At 39.7% G+C, this 20,426-nt stretch overlaps 1 protein-coding gene across 1 annotated transcript in view; it reads left to right on the forward strand.

The window, feature by feature from the left end:
* SPIDR (scaffold protein involved in DNA repair) overlaps positions 1-20,426 on the forward strand; it is a 200,099-nt gene that overhangs the window by 110,226 nt on the left and 69,447 nt on the right. The gene's annotated exons all lie outside the window — the stretch shown is intronic.

Consider the following 20,426-nt stretch of genomic DNA (forward strand, 5'->3'; position numbering starts at 1 on the left):
ACTGTCTCAGTGAAGAGCAGAACTCACTTGTGCAAGTCCTGTCAGTTTCAATTTTACAATCTTCTACTATTTGAAACTTAGCATCTTAATCTCTAGATTTCTTGCAAGATGTTTTTGCTGCCTCTCATGTGAAAAAGAAGGTGAGAAGCTGTTTCCTGGACAGGACCATCCTCTTACACTTCCCTAAAGCATTAGCAGTAGAACGTTTCACCTTCTTTATTCTTTCATGTTTTGGCATGTGTTATTTTTCTTCTTTCTTTGGCTTTGTTGCCTATACTGCATGTTATGATTGGGACTGTTTATTTGTATAATATTTGTATAATACCTCACAGGTCTGTATCTGGATAGTTCTGAGCTGGCTACCTGCAAGAAGCTGTCTGTGCAAACAGCAAACAGCAGGGCTTTGCTTACACGTCTCTGCCAGGCTGGTGTCAAAACACTGCTATCAGAAATGATGACAATTCAGTGGCAAAGGTTTCTGTTGGGTTTTTTGGTTTTTTTGACCAAAGATACTGAACATGGACTGCTAAGAAGCCATTGACCTTTTGCCACGATCACTCATGTTTTTCCCGCAGAGTAAATAGCTACAGCTTCTCTGTTGGCCACAAGACAGTTGAAAGGAATTGCAGATTCTGCTCACTGCTCTGGGTGTAATAATGAGCTTCCTTGTAATGAGCATTACTTTAAAGATCAGAGAGTGTAAATTCTTGCTCTTAAAGACCTGAAATTAACTCTGGATCTAATTGTGAATGACATACGCTGACATGAGATTATGCAGAGCAGTTGGAGGAAAGCATTTAGATTGCAATGTTACTGCTTGTGCTGTCTTACTTTGCCTCTTGCTGGCTTGGGATTGGGACTGTTTGTGCTTCAGTTTTGACAGGAACTACATTCCATTAGAAAAGCAATGGGAGAAGCTTTTGCATACACAGGCAGTTCCTGGCTGTCTATCGCAACCACAAATGAACAAGTTGCAATTAGCACAAGCCTTGAAGAGCATGTTTCCTTTGGAACTTGCCTTTTGCACCTGTCCTTTAGTGTAGGGGGTTTTAAGGTGTGAGGTAGAGGATGATACATTAGAGGATTTCCCTGGAACCAAGCACTCTGACACCTCAGGCCAAGATTTGTGATACATCCTTGTCTCAGCTATTCTGGCCTCCTCCAACTGTTCCACTTGACCCCACTCCTGCTCCCTGGCACAACTGGGAGTGCTCCCTGGCACTCCTGCTCCCTGGCACAACTGGGAGTGCTCCCTGGCACTCCTGCTCCCTGGCACAATTTTTTTCAGCCAGCCTAACAGTGACTGGGCTCTGCTGGGACCTGGATCTGACCAAGAGGAGTGCTCCAGCTATAAGCTGGTGGGGTTTTGGGTTTGTTTTTCTTTTTTTTTTGAAGGGACAGGGTTTTGTTTCTGTTTTTCCAAGTTGGATGAGTCCTTGACCTGGTCTGTAGCACAACCCACAGACTTGTCAGCCTAAATGACGTTTGGGGGCCAACCATGAGTTGAAGGTATTGTGAACCCAGAGGTTCCTTTTCTGTGTTCCTTTAGACAAATTACCATCCTCTTTACCTTCCATTTTCATTTAAAGAGGTAAAGGAAAAAACAATTTTATTAAAGCAGGAGTTGTAAGATGCCTGTTGATTAGTACTGCTGTGTGAACTTTTTAAGTTTCATGCATTACTCTAAAGTCTTCAAGGAATAGGTACTGTTAGAGAACTAGACATTATTTTCAGGCAGCTTACCACCTGCTTCTTTAGATGCTGATGTAGTAACAATTTTGATTTTATGAAATGCCTTGTTCAGTAGAGGAGGCATCCTGCACTCTTAGACACAGCACTACTTTTGCTGGGTTTCCAGTTGTACCACTAGGTCCATCTTGTTCTAAAGCTAAGTGTCCTGAAAAAAGTTTAGTTGGTTCAGCAAGTCTATCTGTTTAGCACAGAGGTTCAGAGAATTCACTGATGTTCTCCTTTCTTTTTTGAACCTGCACTAGGCATGATTGCCCTCTTAAAATCTGCAGGACTAGCTTATTTCTTATTTCCACATTTTCTGTGGCATATCAGCAACAGTGAAGCAGTAAGTAACATGTGAGCAAAAAGAAATTGTTTATTAGCATGAGATACAAGTTTTCAGAGTTAAATTAACCATTATGTTTTCAAAATATTGTTGTGAAGTGAATGGTTGCAATACAAGATTATTGCACTTTGGAAATGCAGTTCCAGAGTGGCACTGCAGCATATTTAATTCCAGCAAGTTAAGTGAGAGTGCTGGAACTGCTAAGTGTTCTCAGTACTAAAAGGGAAAGTCTTTCTTTCAGTTTAGCTTTACCTGGATTTCCTTATGCACTTTCTTTGTCTGTTAGAGGCCAATACACCCACATGTGCATACAAGCAGTCAACAAAGCAGTGACCGAAGGCTGGAGAAGGAGGGATTGCTGTCGCCAAGGCACGCTGATACTGACAGGCTCATGGAGCTGTAGAAATCTGTAACTCACAAAATGTGAAGCATTCTGCTGCACACTTGACAGCTAATATCTCTAGTGTGGGTTTCACTATGCTTCTGTTGAAAATAGGCGTTTTAGATTTGTGTGGTTGGTTTCAACAGAGAGAAAAGAGTTGGCAGAGTGTCTGGGCAATTAAGACTCTTGCTGTGTGAATAATACATAGCAGAGGTAATAGTTTGATCAAGGTGGAGTTCAAGTTCTCCTTAAGCTGAATACTGGGCTCTTAAATACTGAAATATGGCTTACTTTATACTCATGGTAACTTTCCCTTTGATGTATCTGGCTGAATAATTAGACTTAACCCTGTCTTTCAGACTCTGCCTCCTTGTTATGTTGAGCAGGCTCAAGAGAGAACACTGCCAAGAGCACAGGCAGGCCATGGGAAAAGCACTGTGTTCTGATTTGTGCCTGCAAATCTTTCTCAAGAATTACTGCTGTGAAATCTGCAATTGCAAAGATTTCTGAACAAATATTGTCAATTGCTTTTCTTCTTTGTTGTGTTGTAATGACATGAGCCTAAATAATTTCCCCTCAGCTCAAGAATCAGCCACCCTTGTGTTGAACAGTCATGGAAAATCTGGAGTCATCCCCTAGGTGAAACAGGTGATTGATATTTTATTCTGAGTTTCAGTCATACAAATATAGTAGGATCAAAAATTTAGAAAAATTGCAGAATCAGTCATAATGCAAATTCTGAACTTCTGATTTTTCTCAGATGAAAATGTAAAGGAATCTCTAGTTCACAGTATTCAATAGCACTCCTGAACCAGCCAAGGGAAGACCATGTAGCTAAATGAGGACAAAAATATAATATACCAAGAACTCTTCTATTTGCCATCAGCTGGCACAAGGCTTACCTGCATTAAAAACTTGAAGTTCTACTTTGCTTTGGAGCAGTTGTATTGTGTATAGCTGTACCAGTTTCAAAAACACTAGGGAGCTGTGACTCTAAACTTAGATTTTAGTGCATTATATATTAATTTTGTTCAGTGAAGTAGTAATTTCATGGCTGATTTACATTTTGTTTATAAAGTAAAAATAAATTATTTTGATTATATTTCTTAGGCACGAAATAGCTCAAATCTTGCCAGCATAACTGATTAACCTTGTAATAGCATCTTTGGGATATTAATGTACGCACTACCTTATCTTGTGCTTTATCTGACCTTTATCTGTTGATTTTAATATCCTTTGTGGTTGCTAGTGACGTGTTTTTGTTGTAGACAGGGAGAGATTTTGGCTCCTGTTTATTTCTCTGCTTTATCCTCATTCACTCTGTTTTCTTCTCTCAAAAAAATAACTGCATTAAGCAGAAAAAAGCAAGATAATAAACTGTAGCCCAGGAGCACAATAGGAGCCATGTCTGCTTGAAGTGTTCAGAGCATTCTGCAAGCAGCAAGTTACCAGTCTAATGTGGATTGACAGTGGGAAAAAAAGGAATTGATTGTTCTGAACAAATACAGGATAATTTTTACCCCTTTGCAGCATAATTTACTCATAATTTGCAGCATCATTTATTTCAGTGACTTACATAAAGTGTTTATATAGGGCAAAGTTTGGTCACTGCATGTGCTTGCAGCATTGTATCATCTTGCAGAGCCTAATCAGAAAATAAATATTTTAAAAGATGGGGAGGGGGGAGGAGTATGACTTTTTCACATACTACTGATTGAATTGGTTCAGCAAGATCAAGCATATCCTAGAGCAGCAGAGGGGCAAAGGCAGAGGGGAAGCTGCAGCAGGTCTGTCCAAAGTGTGAATTGTGAATTGTCACAGGCAATGCTGGCTCTGCTGCCTCCTCACTCCTGATGTCTTGCTGGGCACCATTGCCCCATGCCAGCAGAGAGTGGAGATGAATGTGTCAAAGTCCTTCATGCACATTAGTGTGAAATCTGAGAGCTGAGTGGGAGCTGATGATTGAAGTCAGTTTGTGATAACCTGGCTGCCTTTGCACTGAAGGGATTAGAGCTCTGCCACAGGGATGGTAAGGTGCGGGCTGAGAGGGGCAGCCATCCTGCTCAGCCACTGCAGCTGGGTCTGGAGGAGAAAGAACTGCACACCATGTGCTCCTGGGTGTGTTACACTTCTTGGCTCGGTGGCCATGGCTGTACCCTCACTGCATCTGCTGTGCTCTTTGCTTCTTTGCAGTCACTTGTGCTTTTTCTGCTTGGGGCTGTGCTGGATGCCAGTGTTATTCCTATTTCTACAGCTCTTCCTCAGTTTGTCTCCTAGAGTTTGGACACATTTAGGAGAACATGGGTGCATTTCTTTGGTGCAGTACTGTGCTAGTTTTCAAGTGGGTTTTTTCCTTGATACGTGACATCTGATTTGGTGGGACATGGAAGAAACTCTGTGGTTTCTCTGTGAGTGATTTAGTTCAATTTTCATGCAATTCTACAACAGGGTTTTTATGTTTGAAAAGTGAAAAAAACCCCAGAAATAGGAATGAAGTTTTCTTCCCTTAGCTGTATCTCTCTATCCACAAAAGTAGATGATGAAAAGACCTCCCTCTTCCTAGCATCAAGAAGACAGAGATGGGGAAGATCTCATTCTTGGGCAAGAAGTACATTTAATTACAGGAGGCAGGGAGCAGTCTGTAGTAAGATTTCATTATGATTTTTCATAAGCCAGTGAAGCCTCCCATGATGTGATGATGGAGCTTGCAATGCTGAGAGCAGCTGATGCTGTGAGAACCACAGCAGAGCTCATCTCTCCTGTTTTGACAAGGGGCTTGCTGCATTACAGATTGCTTCTGTGCTGTGCTGGCCCTGCCTGAGCAGCCTGGCAGGCAGCATTCAACTCAAGGCACCTGTGGTACAGCTGTGCAAGTATGGGCCTGCCATCCTTTTGTAGGAATCAAGGAGAAGGAAGTTGGCATTTCTGAAGTGTGTCTCTTAAGGACATCAAATGAACCTCATTCTGAAGTTTGTTTTTGCCAGACTTTGTAAAGAAGTCTAGGGGACCAGTTGATAAAGTTAGCTAGGTAAATCCCAGTCTTGAGTGTCTGATAAGTGTTTAGGCTTTGAACATCTCCAGCTATTTACTGATGTCTTTGCAATACTAATGTAATAGATTACATTTCCCTGCAGACTCTACCATGCTACCCATCCACTTGACACAGTAAATCTTAAGCATTTACTTTTATGAGTACACTATAGTGAAATGAGCAGCAGGCTTTCTTAGTCTGTAGCTAGTACATGTGCTGTATTTTCTTTTAGATACAGAAATAAATTACTATTTTTATAAGCAAATATTTTCTCTGTTGGTGCAAATGATTTGGGTGAATAAGATTTCTGAGATTTGGAAAACTGCTTTGCTTATATTACCTCTTTCTGTTTAGTGCAAGGAAATGCTAATTGTAGTCCAAAAAACTCAACAGGACAACTGTTATCTTGACCTGCTGACACGTAGTAGATGTGCTGCAGATCCCTTTATCTTATAAATGTGAGGTTAGCAAATTTTCCTTAGTACCCAGCCTGAAGAGTTGGCAAACTATAGAACAAAGTTATTAATGCAAGCATTTTTTGTTTGGATGCAATGATTATAATTTGTTCTCTTGAAGAATCACATTCATGTTGCATCCTGCTCTTAGCAGAGCTCATGGCAGTTGCAATTTGTCAAAATTTGCCTTCTTTATGAACTTTGGTTTTGCTGACAAATTAAATTCTAAATTAAAACAAAGAATTGAGTTTACACTCTTTTGCTGCCAGGATCCTTCCCCAAAGATGGTTAGCCTCAGCATAAAGTCAAGAAATAATCATATCCTTTTCTTTCATAAGAAGTGTTTTAATGAGCCACCTGAAGGCAAGGAGTAAGCAAAATTACTTCCTTTTTTCCATCAGGATTATCACTTAGGGCAAGTGTTTTCAAACAAACATTACAAGTCTCCTGCTATGTTTACAGTTTGGGAGGAGGGCATTCACAGGTACTGGGTTTTCCATGTGTAACTTTTATATCCAGTTTCTGTGAAAAGCGTAGAGATATTTCCATGGCATAAAACAAACACATATGTATATGCCAGTAGATATAATTGCTTTAATCAAATACTGTGTGCCCCATAGCAACTTTAATCTGGCAGTGAGGAGCACTGGAAGTAAAGCTAGCTGATTTGCTTTTTGAGATAAGTAGGTGAGGTTATGGGACATAACTCGGGAAGTTATTCATTTCATTTGCTTCTTGTAAGTTATACTCGTCTAAGTGGTAATAATTATTTTGAAAAACTATTTGAAGAATGTGCTAACCTGTGGAATGTTTTCCATACTGAGCATGAGAATACCATGGCTACACATACCTGTGGTCCTTATCCCACTGGCCTTCATCTGACCTGCATTTTCCATGTATAGGTTTCCCGTGCGTGTATCAGCATAGAACTGAATTATGTTTTTTCACTGGGGACCCAAACAATGCTCATTAGTCTCAGTGTTGAAACTCTTTTTGTCATCCAAGGGTGACTGTTCTTTCTGGAAGTGCCATCCCTTTCCTGTCTCTGGGGGGAAGAGGGTGAAAATTTCAGTGCTCAGGGGCATCTTGAGTGGGGCCATGAGCTCTCAGCCACAGAGTCTGGTTTTGTGGCTATGTCTCTTCAGCTGGCACTTAATCATAACACAGTTAATCTTAATTCTGCCTTGGAGATCCAGCACTACACGGTGATATTTGGTTGTTGATGGAATACTGAGAGACAGCAAAACAGCTGGTGAGAATATTTCTGGGAAGAAAGAAAAAATAGCGAGAACAAAGCAGAAAATTAAAGCAGTATTTAATAGTGGGTCTGTGTTTAGATGGATTTTTAATTTTTTTAATCTTCCCACCTGCAGTGTTCTCTGTAAGGCAGAATCTTTTATGGCAGCAAAAAGATATTATTACCCTTTCAGAAAGTGTAGCTTTCTTGATAAAGTCCAAGACTGTGTGCAGTGGAAGCATGGTAGAGGCTCACCCTTAGAGAAGATAATAGAAGAAGTGAGCACAGAGGCCAGGTGTTTGCTTAAAATTTTGTCAGCCATTCATTCTGCTGCTTGAATTACTAACTTTCAATATTCTTTTGCTATGTTTTCTGGTCTAGCATAGTCCTTTTTTTTGTCCATGCCTACTCAAAGTTATATCTGCTAGTGCTTTCCATGTGGACCTTGTTAACATTACAACTTTATTAAAATGCAACAGCAATTTGTATGCAGCTGTATTATTTAAACAGAAAAAAGCTAACAAAATTGCATAAATACATCTTTTGTAATGGATATGTGATTTTACCACATTTTAAAAATTGTTTGGTGGCTGCTAGACAGGATTTTTGGTGATTTGAGAACCTGGAAAAGGTAGTTTGGAAAAACTGTACAAATGACTGCTAAGCTGCCACAGTTGTATTTATTGTGTGTCCTTAAGCCAGATACCCTCTGACAGCACAGAAGAGAAACTCTCTGGATGACTTTAAGAGGCTTTCTGATCTTATGTACTCTCCTGATCAGACATAGCCAGAGATTCTGGGTGCCCTGGAAGGGCTACCTGCCTTCTGAAGTGAGAGGAGGAGCATGTGGGCTGCAGAGTGGATGATACCATTTTGGGGCTCTCTATTGGGTAACCACTCTTGGGCTTAGTCGGGCCTTGCATTTCTTCAAAACTTCTTTGGTTTTTTTTAACCTTTACAGAGTTGACTTAAATAAAAATGACAGTCTCAGAAAAAGTTCAGAATAAAAAAGATGAAATCTGCATGCACCTCAAGCTTTTCATGTGTTCTGTGACAAGCTTATAAAATTAGGGAGTTGTATACTCATACATCAACCTTACGTTCATTACTGTCATTGCACGATCAGTTGTGGTCATGGTCTGTGGCAGCAGGAGGTATTATACAGACCATTGTCATGACAGCATGAGTTTGAGATACAGAAAAATGTGCATGATGATTTGACAGTCGTCTTTTCTGTTAGCTGCTGTAAGGTGGAGGCAAACAGTGGTGGATGTGATGAACAGATCAGCCCTATCAGGTGAAATAGTGAAATCTGCACATCAGGGTACCCCATCTCCAGGAGTGCATATTGGATGGGAGAGCAGAAGGGCTGACCAAACACAGACTGATTCTACCCTGGATTAATCGGGCAGCCTTCAGCAAACTTTAATTCAAGGACTTCCAAGGGCAGAGGTTACATTTCTGCACTTGGCAACATTTCTTTTAAAATGCACTTAAGCAAGTTTTTATGGGAAAGGCAGTAATTTAGATTCACTTCAATACGAGTGCTCTGGTAGTGGAAACAGGATTTGAAATAAGATTCTGTAATGCTGCTTGGCTCTGCATAGCTCATTGCCTAAACAGTATCTGAATGATGAAGCTGTGTTTAAATAAAATTCTTTAAAGGATTTTCAGCCCACATGGACATGTAACCACAATGTAGAAAACAGATATGAATGTTTGGTAGATACTGAAAGAGGGTGGTGGTGTAGGAATTTGGAGGTCAACAATGATAAAGAAGACATGGAAAGACAAGTGATCTGAGGATAAGGTTCTCTAAAGAAAAAAAATACTCTTTCCCTGGATTTAGGGCACTGGAGTTTTTGCTCTGTACATCAGTTAGGCAGATGTGGGGCTGTGCAAGCCAAGTCCCCTGTGTGTGCCGTTCACCTCCTCAGTAGTCACCAGAAGGACTGCTGACAGTGTTAGCAGGGGATCTGACCCTCTCCTCTGGGACAGCAGCTCTGTTCTCTGGCAGGCATCCCGGGGTGCTGGAAGGCAACGCGCTCTGCACAATCTCTCTGCCTCCTGACCAGAGACAGTCAGGGTCACAGACGTGAATATTATCTTTGTGACGCTTCAAGCGAGCAAACAGATAATATATTTTTTTAAGAGGAATGTTGCATGCAGTCAGTTGAATGTAAAAATGTCATATCAGATCTCTCAAGGGCTTGTTCCCTTGAGGGGATGTTGCACCAGCTCACCCACCCCGCCAGTGCAGAGGCGAGGCAGGGAAGGCAGCGCTCACACATGTGCCTGCACTTCTGTGTGTATGTGCACACACATATGAGAGTCATGAGCTGGCCTCTTTTCCCTGCATGAGTCCCTTTGTCTTCCTTCTGAGGGTAACTGAGCCAGGGAACTCCTCTTTTTTCCTGTACCGTAGTCTGGGAATCATGCCCTGGACATTTTGTCAGCTGAGCACATTTACATATACAGGAAATCAGCCCAGAGACTCCTCTTTGAACAGTATTTGTACTAGACAGTTTTACAGTGGTTTCAGGTATGCTTCTTTTTTTTAACCAGCTGATAGAGAGGAAAGTAAAGAACACAAGTAACTTTGTTTTAAAAACAGATGTATGAATACATATCAAAATACACCATCCTAAATATATATACTTGTGGAATTTAAAGCAAGACAGATCTAGTATCATTGTATTTATAGATGTTTTTTTTCTATGTCCTGCTTAGTGATGCAGTTGAGCAAGTTCATTTTTATTTAGGTCCATCTTGAATTGCAGATGAATGAGAGTATGAAGCAGAGCACCAACATCAGGAGGAGCAGTGAGGGAAGGGCCTGGCAGGGCAGCTGTGGACCAGCATGCAATCCTTCAGAAAGGACATGTAAGAGAAGCTGACCCTTGCCCTGGATGAACAAGAAGAGCAAACTCTTTTAAATAAAAGATTAAATAAATACATAAACAATCAGGGAGAGTCATGCCACCACAGTGGGAAAAAATAAAGAATTTCAGCTTATATGTGAGGATCATTATCTGGCACAAACTTGTTGCTTTTGGAGTATAGAAGATGGTTTCTTACCACTAGTGCTTGAGCTGTAGTGGGAGAAAAGACAGGTCGTTTTGCTGGCACTTGATCACTTTGTCCTTTTTTTACTTCTCTCCTGGTTTTGCCTGTGATAGCCTATGACTCAACTCAAAACCAGAAGCCATTCAGATCCTGTGTATGTCACATAAAGCCTGGGATCTTGCACAGTGATACTGTGTTTGCTGTTATTTTAGTGAAGGTACATAGAGAGTGGAAAGTATTGAAAAGAAAAGCAAAATGCATGATGATTCCTTTATAACAAGTCAGTCAGCATTCCTTCTTTAGGTTAATATTTCTCAGGCTTTCAAATTTGGCTGCAAAATCCCTGCTTCCAAAACTCGATACGCAGCTTCCAAGCCTGAGAATAGGGATGCCCCTCTTTGTTAAACACTATGGGATATATTTAAGCCCTTGATTAACTCACAGTTGTTTGCTTAGGAAATGTGTGTGTAGTGGAGTTGTTTCACCCTTTATTGCATAAACATTTCTCTGGACTGGCAAATTTCACTATTGTTCTTGGAATGTAATTCTCACTTTAAACGTCAGGATTTTTGCCAGGGCCAAGATGTCTGTGATGGCACACCTTCCACCTTATGTCTCTCACACCAGTTTTCTCCAAAATCTGTATGTTTTCACAGGTGTTTTCTCACAACTTCAAAGACTTTGTTTCTGCTTTGTTGGCAGGGGAGGGCGGGGTGCAATAGTGAGAGATACCCATGCTCCAAAATGCTCCTCTCCTTTGGAAGTGGGTTGCTTCCGCAGAGAGCTTTAACTGAACTGGTTTGTCAGAAAACTGTCCCTCGTGTGATAAAAAGTCACATTGTTGCAAGTACTCTTGCCAGTTTTCACTGATTATTGATGGTCCTTTTTTTGGCAGGTGTGTTTGTATCAGTATTGCTGAGGTTTTATTGTGGTAGTGCTTCAAGCAATGATGTGAGTTGCAATTCTGTTTTTTAGATCCCCTTAAAAAATGCAGATCTCTTTCTTGGTCTGAAAAAGTTTTTCTTAGGTTTTATTTTTGTAATGATATGTCTGGTATTTTCCCACTTCTTTCAGCTTGGCTCATAATTAGTTTTGATTGATGAGGTTTAAGAAGTTGTGTTCATATGACTGTGCAACATACAGAATTGTGATAGGTAAACGTGGCTTTTTGAGTTGGTGGATGTTGAAGTATTTTAAATATAATAAATCAAGGCAGATCTGTGTGGTTTTTGGGGTTTTTTATTTAATAATAAGGGCTTTCATCTTTCCACTATACCTCTAACTTTTTTCTCTCTGAAGCATAAAAGAGAGAAGTAGTGTTTCTTTCTAAAAATAAATATTCTTTGAAATGGAAAAGTAAACCTAGAACATGCTGGAGCTGTGTAGACTCTGAAATCTAATGGGATCACAAAAAAACAATCCAGGAGTTCATCCATCTCATTGCATTATTGATTCTGTTCTGCTGAACAGTCACCAGCCCTCTTACATGAATCTGAAAAGGAAATTCAAGCATATAAGAATAGTGTGAAGCAGTATGAAAACTCTCCCAAATCTGGTGTGATCTTGTTGCTAAGTGTCATTGCAACTATTCAGTGAAATAAAACAAGTCAAGTTACCAGTGATCTGTAGACTAAAAAAGATTTCAATATTAGAATTAGAATTTTTTGCTTGTTCTGTACAATTATGTCTTTAAAGTAATGCAGGAATCCTAAGATTGCTCTGGATTCAGAAAAGAAAAAAAGAACATTAAGGAGAATGTTGAATTTTAATGTTATTTCTCAGAATGTTTTTCCTTGCTTTTACTGAGAGAGCTATGCCACCGAATCCACCTATGGTGATTTAATGGAGAAGATACATGGTATTGCATAGAAGCAAAATGAAGCTCTGAAAGTTACTCTTGTGAGTGATAACTTCAAAGTACACACACTGTTGAGGGCTGTTTTCTAACCTAAAAACAAGGAAGGTATTTTGTTTATCACATCCTATCGGTGTTTCTGTGGCAGGCCAAGACACTGAACTCCTTCCCTTGCACAGGAGGTTTCACTTAGGCGATGTCTACACCAGGATGTTTCGGTAAAGAAGTTTCCACTCTGGAAACTAGCATTGCTCTCTTTTCACTGATGACCGTTGTGAGTGGATTACTGCAGAAAGGACTTTGCCTAAAAGAGGTTTCTGTGCTACCTGGCTCATCCACAGCACTTTTACTGTTGTTGCACATTTATCAGTAGCGGCAGCAAATATAGTGAAACAAAGGATTTTTCTCAGCTCAATAAGGCTGAAGTGGATCACAGTGGATGTAAATTTGATCTATAACATGCCTAAAAACCTGTGGAGCTCTGCAAGACAGCTTTCTCTACTAGTGGTTCAGTTACTTCCCCTTATCTGATGCTGTCCACCGAGATCTCCAGGCTGCTTGAAGCAGAGTTTGACCAGCTGAGAAGGATTGTTCTGCTTTGCTGTTGTGCTCTGTGGCTCACAGCAAGCTCTCACTACCTTTTGTGATTCTCAGTTGTGTTACCAGAGAACCCAGAACTCCTGCTGCTTTCAGCTATTCTTCCTGTGCTGATAGTACTGGATTTGTCTGTATAAAAAGTGACCTCACCAGAAGAGAGCAGAATTTGGTCTTGCTTCATGGCCTGGCAAAGAAACAATAGGAAATGCTCAGAAATGAGTACCAGAACAAGACAGAAGTGTAAGAACAAGTTTGATGGAAGATTTTTTTGGTTATTTAGTAGCTGTGCTGGTTTTTTTTAAATACTAGCTTTGATAATAAAATATTGAAGTAAAGTCAAGCATACATGTACATTGATCTGTCTTTCTGAAGTTTGCTTAGGGATAATTATTTGTTCTTGCTACTGTGCATGCAAGCAAGCATGGATGCAAGAATGGACTTGTAAAGGGTCTTTGCCAATAGTAAAGGCCAATGTCTATGGAAGAAAAGGATAGTGTTCTTAATAATCTCTGCAAAACATTGAACAATGCATTTTAAAATGGCATTTGTCCGTTAAAGTTTCTCCAGTAATCCTCCAAACCTGAACCAACCAACCAAGGACCCTGACACTCCATACCTTGATCAGAAATTCTTGAGTACAAGTTCTTCACATGGCCCTCAACTGCTTGGGTAGATATTGCAGAGTTCTTCTGGTGTAAGAAGCAGCTTCTCTTGATACCTCAGGAATGGTGACATTGTGTGTAATGGTGGCAGAGTGGCAACACTCCTCTTCTTTCATACACTGGCAGAGGAGTTGTTGGTGTAACCTGTTGTCTCAAATCTCCATGGTGCCGATGAAGAAAATAGAGAATTGGACACCTTCTGTTCAACAGAACTCTATGCAAGTTTCCTTTCTATTCAATTGTGTGCTGTCATCCTCACAATCCTATGGACAGGGGAATGTCTTCATACTCTTAGTGCTCTAGAACTAGGGCTGGAGGAGGGACTCGGGCTCTCCTACTAGGAAATTGTAGGTAACTGTGAAGTGCACATATGAAGTGATGGACTCTAGATGGTTGGTATCCAGGAAAGTGTTTTTAGTGTTTCAATAGCTTCATTAATATGTCAGCTTAGTCTTCATTTAATGATCAGGAAAATATATGTAAAATAAGACCTGACTAGAAATGGACTCAAAACCATCTTGATGTCACTGTAGAAATTCATGGTGCATTTCTACATCAGGATTTCAGTCTTCCAAATCAAAGATATGTAGCAGAAGTGGAAAAATACCAAGAGCAACAAGAAGAGATGTATGGAGCAGCTTCCCTGTGAGAAATGACTAGGATGACTGGGGCTCTTCACCTTGAGAAAGCAGTGGCTAGGAGAGGATGTGATAAAGGTCTGTATTAGGAAGTGCCATCAGGAAGGATGATTATTCACTGACTCTTAAAAACAAGAAGTGGGGAGCAGCAATGTAACCACTAGGTGACAGATCAAAAAAAAAAATCAAAGGAAGTGGTTTCTCAGATGCGTGTAATTAGACTGCAGAGCACGGTGGATGCTGCAGGATGTTATGGATGCCGTCAATGTACAAGCGGTCAAAAACCAGGAACATAAGTTCCTGGAAGAAAAGTCTACTAAAGGCTGTTAGATACAGAGATATTACTTCTGCCATAGGAAGTCCCTAAGCTGAAAGTTTTTGGAAGTTATCAGAGAGTGTTCTAGAGAACTTTCACTAGATGCTTGCTTTTGTTTTCATAGTCTTCAAATATTTGTTGTTTGCTGCTCTAAGCTAAAGTGCGGGGTAGGTGGGCTTCTGATCTCACACCAGGACAGTCATTTTTGTTCTCTCTAGCACTCACCACAAGTTTTAACATTATGTCATTTTGCAGTTTGCTTGCTTCCTTTTTTTTCCACCTTTTAGAATCCCTCTGGCATGTCCCTGGACTTTGTGGTGGCTCCCTCAGCCACCTCAAACTCTACGTGCAGTTTAGCACTGGGAACAGAGGGAAGAAGTCATCTGAATAATGAGCTCATGGCTAGTCAGACACAAGTTGATATATGGGGTAAGCACACAGATTGGAATTCTTTCATAACATCTTGATTATGAAAAGATAACCATGATATTTATATCTCCCTAGTTACTTGTAACACCCTCTTACCATTGGGGGGGAAATGTTTTTGTTCTGTTTTTAAAGCAACATTCCCATTTAATGTTTCATTGTGTGCAGGTTTTTTAATACCAGTTGTTTTGTGTCTGACTTAGGTGTTAAAAAAGTCTCAGCATCCCAGTTGGAGTAGATTTTTAGTGAATTCTCTCAGGAGTATTACCCCAGTAAGCTCAAGTGATCATTTCCATGCCAGTTTGTACGTAATCGCAATCATTATTGGAATTTTATGTTTTGGTGGTGCCAAAGGTTAAGACTTATTATGATGAATTTGGGTCCAGAATGCTAGCAATTTCAGGTGCTTTCTTCATAGCCAAAATGAGTGGCTGGAGAGCTCTGAGAAACTTCCCTGCTTTCCAGTCTTGGTAAAGCCTGGTATTACAGTAATTTCCTGGAGGTGGAAGAGATTTGCTTTGATATCCATCTATGCTTTCCTACTTCAGAAGACCTGTACATCCCCTTCAGTTAGCACACAGTGCAGCTCTCTGCAGAGGTGAGAGCACTGAGTGTGTGGTATAATAGTGCTTAATGTTAACCACAAGCTTTTTATAGCAGAGCTCTTCTTAAATGTGAACATTTCCATACAACTTTTTTTCATGCTACAGGGTGTCAGATTTCAAAAGGCAGCACTATGGCAAGCCAGTGGTTAGTTTATATGATTACTCTGAAATTAGTAAAATGATATAGTGATAAAAATGTTGGCTTTGTGCACTGTAATTTCTTCCTGGAGTGATTTCTTAGGTTTACAAGTAGTTTTGTTGAAAAGTACAATAGTATTTTTCAGAAAGAACTTACAATGCAATACAAAATATTTATTTTCATTACTTGTGTTGTTTTACTGATTTTCTTAGTTGGCTTTGTACTTGAGGTTCAGTGACAAATTGTAACAGATTGGGATATAGCAAATTAAGTATTTAACAGCTATATGCTCTTTTCTTTGTATCTTGTATTCATGGAATGAGTCCTCAGACAAATTTTTTTTCCAGTAGGGGGACAAAACAAGTATCTGGTTATTCTATTCACAAATAAAATGCATCATACTTTAAAAGCAGAAATTTTAGTTTTTTATTGTTACATCTTCTGCAGACCTTCTATTCTGAAGTGTTGAAGCCACATTTCTTTGGAAACATGACGCAGCTGAGAATTGTATATTTGCCAGATGTGACTCTGGACATTGATCTGGATGGTTAGAGCTACTTTTCCATAGGGAAAAGGGTACAATCAGCCTTGGGAACCTGTACTACAATAATCCATTGCTTTGAATGAAATAATTTCAAAGAAAGAGATACCAGCTGATTTTTGTTTTCTGTCTTTGAGTTGGGGCATGGGAAGAAGTTTTGTACTGTGAAAGCATGAGCTCAGACTGGCAGTGTCCATGCAGCGTTACAGCGGCAGTAAATGAGGCTGATGGAGGCTCACACACAAGTGGTGAGATTACTCACTCATGGATGAAAATTCTGTGTTTGGGCAATCTCTAGGCATGGCAGAAGGCAGGTCTGTCACAAATGGCTTGTTGATTTGGGGTCTATACTGAGTAGATAGTTACTGTCCTTGGGTGATGGGTGGGCTGAGATTCGTCTGGACTTAAGGTTTTTTGGGGTTTTGGGTGGATTTGTTTCTTAATTATTATCATTAGCTCAGTGCTCAGGCATTTCTTGGACATTTCACAGAAAAGCGTTGCAAGTGCCATGCAACGCTAAGCAAGAGGCAGTGTGAGCAACTTCCTCTACATTGGATAAAACAAGTGATTCCTAGGAAGTCAGGGATGGGCCCTTTATGTTGTTCCTATGGGGAACGATTCCTCATACTTCTGGGCAACAGTGTAAGGCTCTGGCACATTCTTGTTCTGCATGTGTTACTGCTGTGCTACTTGATAGAAGTTAAACCTGCTTTATGCAGCAATCCTTGTTCTGAGACTTGAGAATAGCCTGTTTCATAATTACAGTGCAAGTTGTAAGAGTGTTCATCTAATGCAGTGTACTCTTCAAAAAAACCACTCTAGGTGTTATACACTTTGCAAAGGAAAAGGAAAAAAACAGCAAAAAACAAAAGCCCCGTAAAATACCCAGGGAGAGTGAACAAAAAAATGTGTTCTCTAATTTAAAGTGATCTGGAGTCTTCTCGAGTTCATGAACCAGCACCGCCGTTTGATGTCAGCAGAACTGAGCGGAAGCGTGTGGTTTGTGAGCTCGCTGCTGCTGTGGAGTCACAACTCCTCGCTGGCTGTGGATGGGCTGTGCAGGGCAGACCACAGTGCAAACCTGCTGATTGTTTGGCCCCAGGATTGAGACCCCGCCTCAAATGGAAGCGTCAGCTCCTTTACCCAGTGCCATGCTGTACGTTGTGCTGCGTTTCGTGCCAAGGATGGAGACAGACCACGATAAACGTAGAAGTGGGCAAGAACGTCTGCTGCCTACTTGGCCAGATAGCCTCCATCATAGGAGGGAGGAAGAGAAAAAGCAAGCTACATTCTTGGACAGAGAAGCAAGCTGCTGCTGGAAAAGAAAAAAAAAATTAACAGTATTGCCTCATGTTCCTTCAGCATGTGACCAGTTACGGCAATTGCTGATTGTCTACATACCGGGAAAAAAAATGCCCCGTAGTATAAGTTCCCAGTCTCTACTTCAGGTCATTACAAAGGTCTAAAGGCAGTTATTAAGGAAGTCAATCCAACTTTTAAATAATCCTTTGCTGAGCAAGAAAAAATCAGAGAGGACAAGGGATTGTTTCAGGGGGGTTTCTGATCTGTACTGAGCTTTAATTTTTTTCCATTGTGTTTGGATTAGCTGAATGAGATGATGTCTCTCATTCTTTAAAAACTAGCTTTTTAAACTATTATGAAGCAGATAGAAAAGAAGCAATACAAGAGAGGCCACAGAAGACTTGCAATGCCCGTTTAACACTTTAATTGTAAGAGGATGCTGCAGTGTATTCTGTATTTTAGAGTGAGGCTGCTTCTGGGTATAGAGAATCTGCATCTGGAACAGATATTTAAAGTTGAGGTGGTCAATTATGGTGTCTCAGGGACAGGGACACATGCGGGGATTGCTTGGGGAAGTTTGGGGATTCTTCTTTTCTCACCTCTTCCAGCATGATAGGCTTTCTTTGCCCCAGTCTGTACCTTTCAAACTGACAAAAAAGAATTTAAGGTATACATGTGTCTCTAACATGATTGCCTTTGTTGCAAAGAAAACAATATGAACAATATGCAGCAGCAATGCAGAGATTTCAGCCTAAGTCCCCATTCCACAGAGCGTGCTTTTGCTGAGCAGTACTAGAAAGAACTTCTGGGAAAAGAGTTTTCATTCAATTAATTGATACTATTTAAATAATTCTCATATTGAAGAATAAAAATACATAAAGCTTGGTAATAATGTAAATAAACAATACAATTATTCTATATATTGTATGCAAAATATAAATAATTTTATGTTTTCCATATATACATATATGTATAAAATATTTCCATTTAGCCATCTACCTGTACACAAAATAGTGAGCATATTACAAACTTCTTTCTTATTTATTTCATTTCCTTTGGGATTAATTTCTATTTATTCCTGGTTCTTTTCATCATGAGGTATCTGTCCATTGAGAAATAGGGAAGATTTGAGTAGATGTATGTGGATAATCCTCTGATGTAGCTGAAGAATTACTGTTAAGTCTGTGCACATCTATGCAGGTCTAAAACAAACTATTTATTCAGGAGAGGTTTTTTTAGTGAACAAATTGCATTTAAAAAATGAGAGGTTTCTCCTGAAAACATATATATATATATATATATATGTATGTATATATATATATATATATCCCCATTTTTGCTTTATGGAAATAGCAATTAGCCAGTAGTTCATGCATTACCCATGTAAAGATATGATGAAATAATGAGTATTTCATCAGGAAAGCTCTAGGCCATTATAAAGATACTCAAGACATGGAATGCATAAGCCTAGCAAAACCAAGCTACACGTCATTTTGGGTATCAGTAAAACCTACCTGCCTTTAAAAAAACCAAAAAACCTGATCACATGTCTGCTCAGGAAAATAAAAATAAAACCATAAACCTCAAAGTTTCTGCAAATGATTTGCTGCTAACGTCAGTGGTTTTTTTTAGAGAATGAGATGTTTTAGATCAAGCAAACATTCTTCTGACATTGGTGACGTAATGGTCTTGTGTTCAGAAAGATTTCCTGTTTACTTTGGATCTGAGCACAGACATCTCAAGAAAGAAGGTGCTAAAATTTTCATTACACATCTGTCTATAAAGACATCCCAAACTGTTCTGAGATCTGTAGTAAATTTATATACATTTTTTTCTCTACCAAAAAAGTGGATAAGTAACAGTTGAAAAATCTTGTAAAATCAGTCTCAGTTTGCTGACCAAGCTAATTCCTCCGTTTTAATCCTGTAATGCAGAAAATTATCAGGCAATGTCAGTTTGGCAGCCTTCTGAGCTATTTTCATGCTCTAAACTGGGAGCTTTGTTAGCAAATGCATCTGAAGTCAAGGGACTAGGTGTCCCTTAGAGATGAATTGCTGCTCCCCTAAATCTGGGGAGCTCACAGATGGCAATAAGGTTTCTTTGTGGTGAAGTTCAGGCCTTAGTTTTATGCTGTAACTTTTCATGAATTTTCTGTTTCAAATAATAACTTCTGTGAGTGTTCACAGTAGAAGCAACACATCTTGTTCATAATTTATATTTAAATGTATCCTTTTTTCCCAGAAGGCAGAGATCATCTGGCTGTTATTTTATTTTCCTAATTATAAAATAACAGAGATTATATTTAAAGCTTGCTGCATCTCTTCCTAAGCCTTTGAAAATATGAATACATCAATCTCCCTTTAGCTATCCACTCTCTAAAGAGTGGAGGAGTCTGTTGTAAAACAGACCATGGTGAAGATCTTGTATGGACTGAGATCAGAAATAAGTATGTTTGAGTGTTTCATTGTTTCATTTTGCTTTTTAACTCTGTATGGTTATATTTTGAGAAACAATGTCACAGATGTGGAAACTTGCTTCATCTCCATGATATAACTGCTGAGCAGTCTAGAGACTGAAGCTGTGAATTCAGATCAGCACAACTTTGCTGCCAAGGCAGGAGGCATTATTTGATGCCTTGGTGATAAAAATCTAATAGAAGAAAAATACAGACTGTGGTAAAGTCACCAAGTGGATTTTGGTCTGTTTTGATGGTCTGTAGGAAATGAGATTACTGGTTGGTTTTGTTAGCTGACTTCATTAGATGTGTGTCCTGTGAGTATAAAAAGTGTACTTCTAAATGTGCGATTGTGATACCAGCATAAGAAAAACCCAACATCAGCACATGCTTTGGCATGAAATTATTGTGTGTTTAGAGATTCTGCAAACATTCTCTTAATCTGGTGGGTAAGAAATTGCTGCTTGTGGAGCTGTTAGGGAGTTTACATTGGCACTAGAAGCCAAAACTGGATCTAGGAGGGCACATTTATGACAGTGACAAACACACAGGCAAGATAATATACAGCATATTGTAAGAAAAATGTGGGATTTCGCTTTTACAAAAATGGAGGAGGAAGGAGCATCTTGCTGCCAGCTGCAT

Source organism: Molothrus aeneus, chromosome 1 (assembly GCF_037042795.1).
Source record: "Molothrus aeneus isolate 106 chromosome 1, BPBGC_Maene_1.0, whole genome shotgun sequence".
NCBI classification, from domain to species: Eukaryota; Metazoa; Chordata; class Aves; order Passeriformes; family Icteridae; genus Molothrus; species Molothrus aeneus.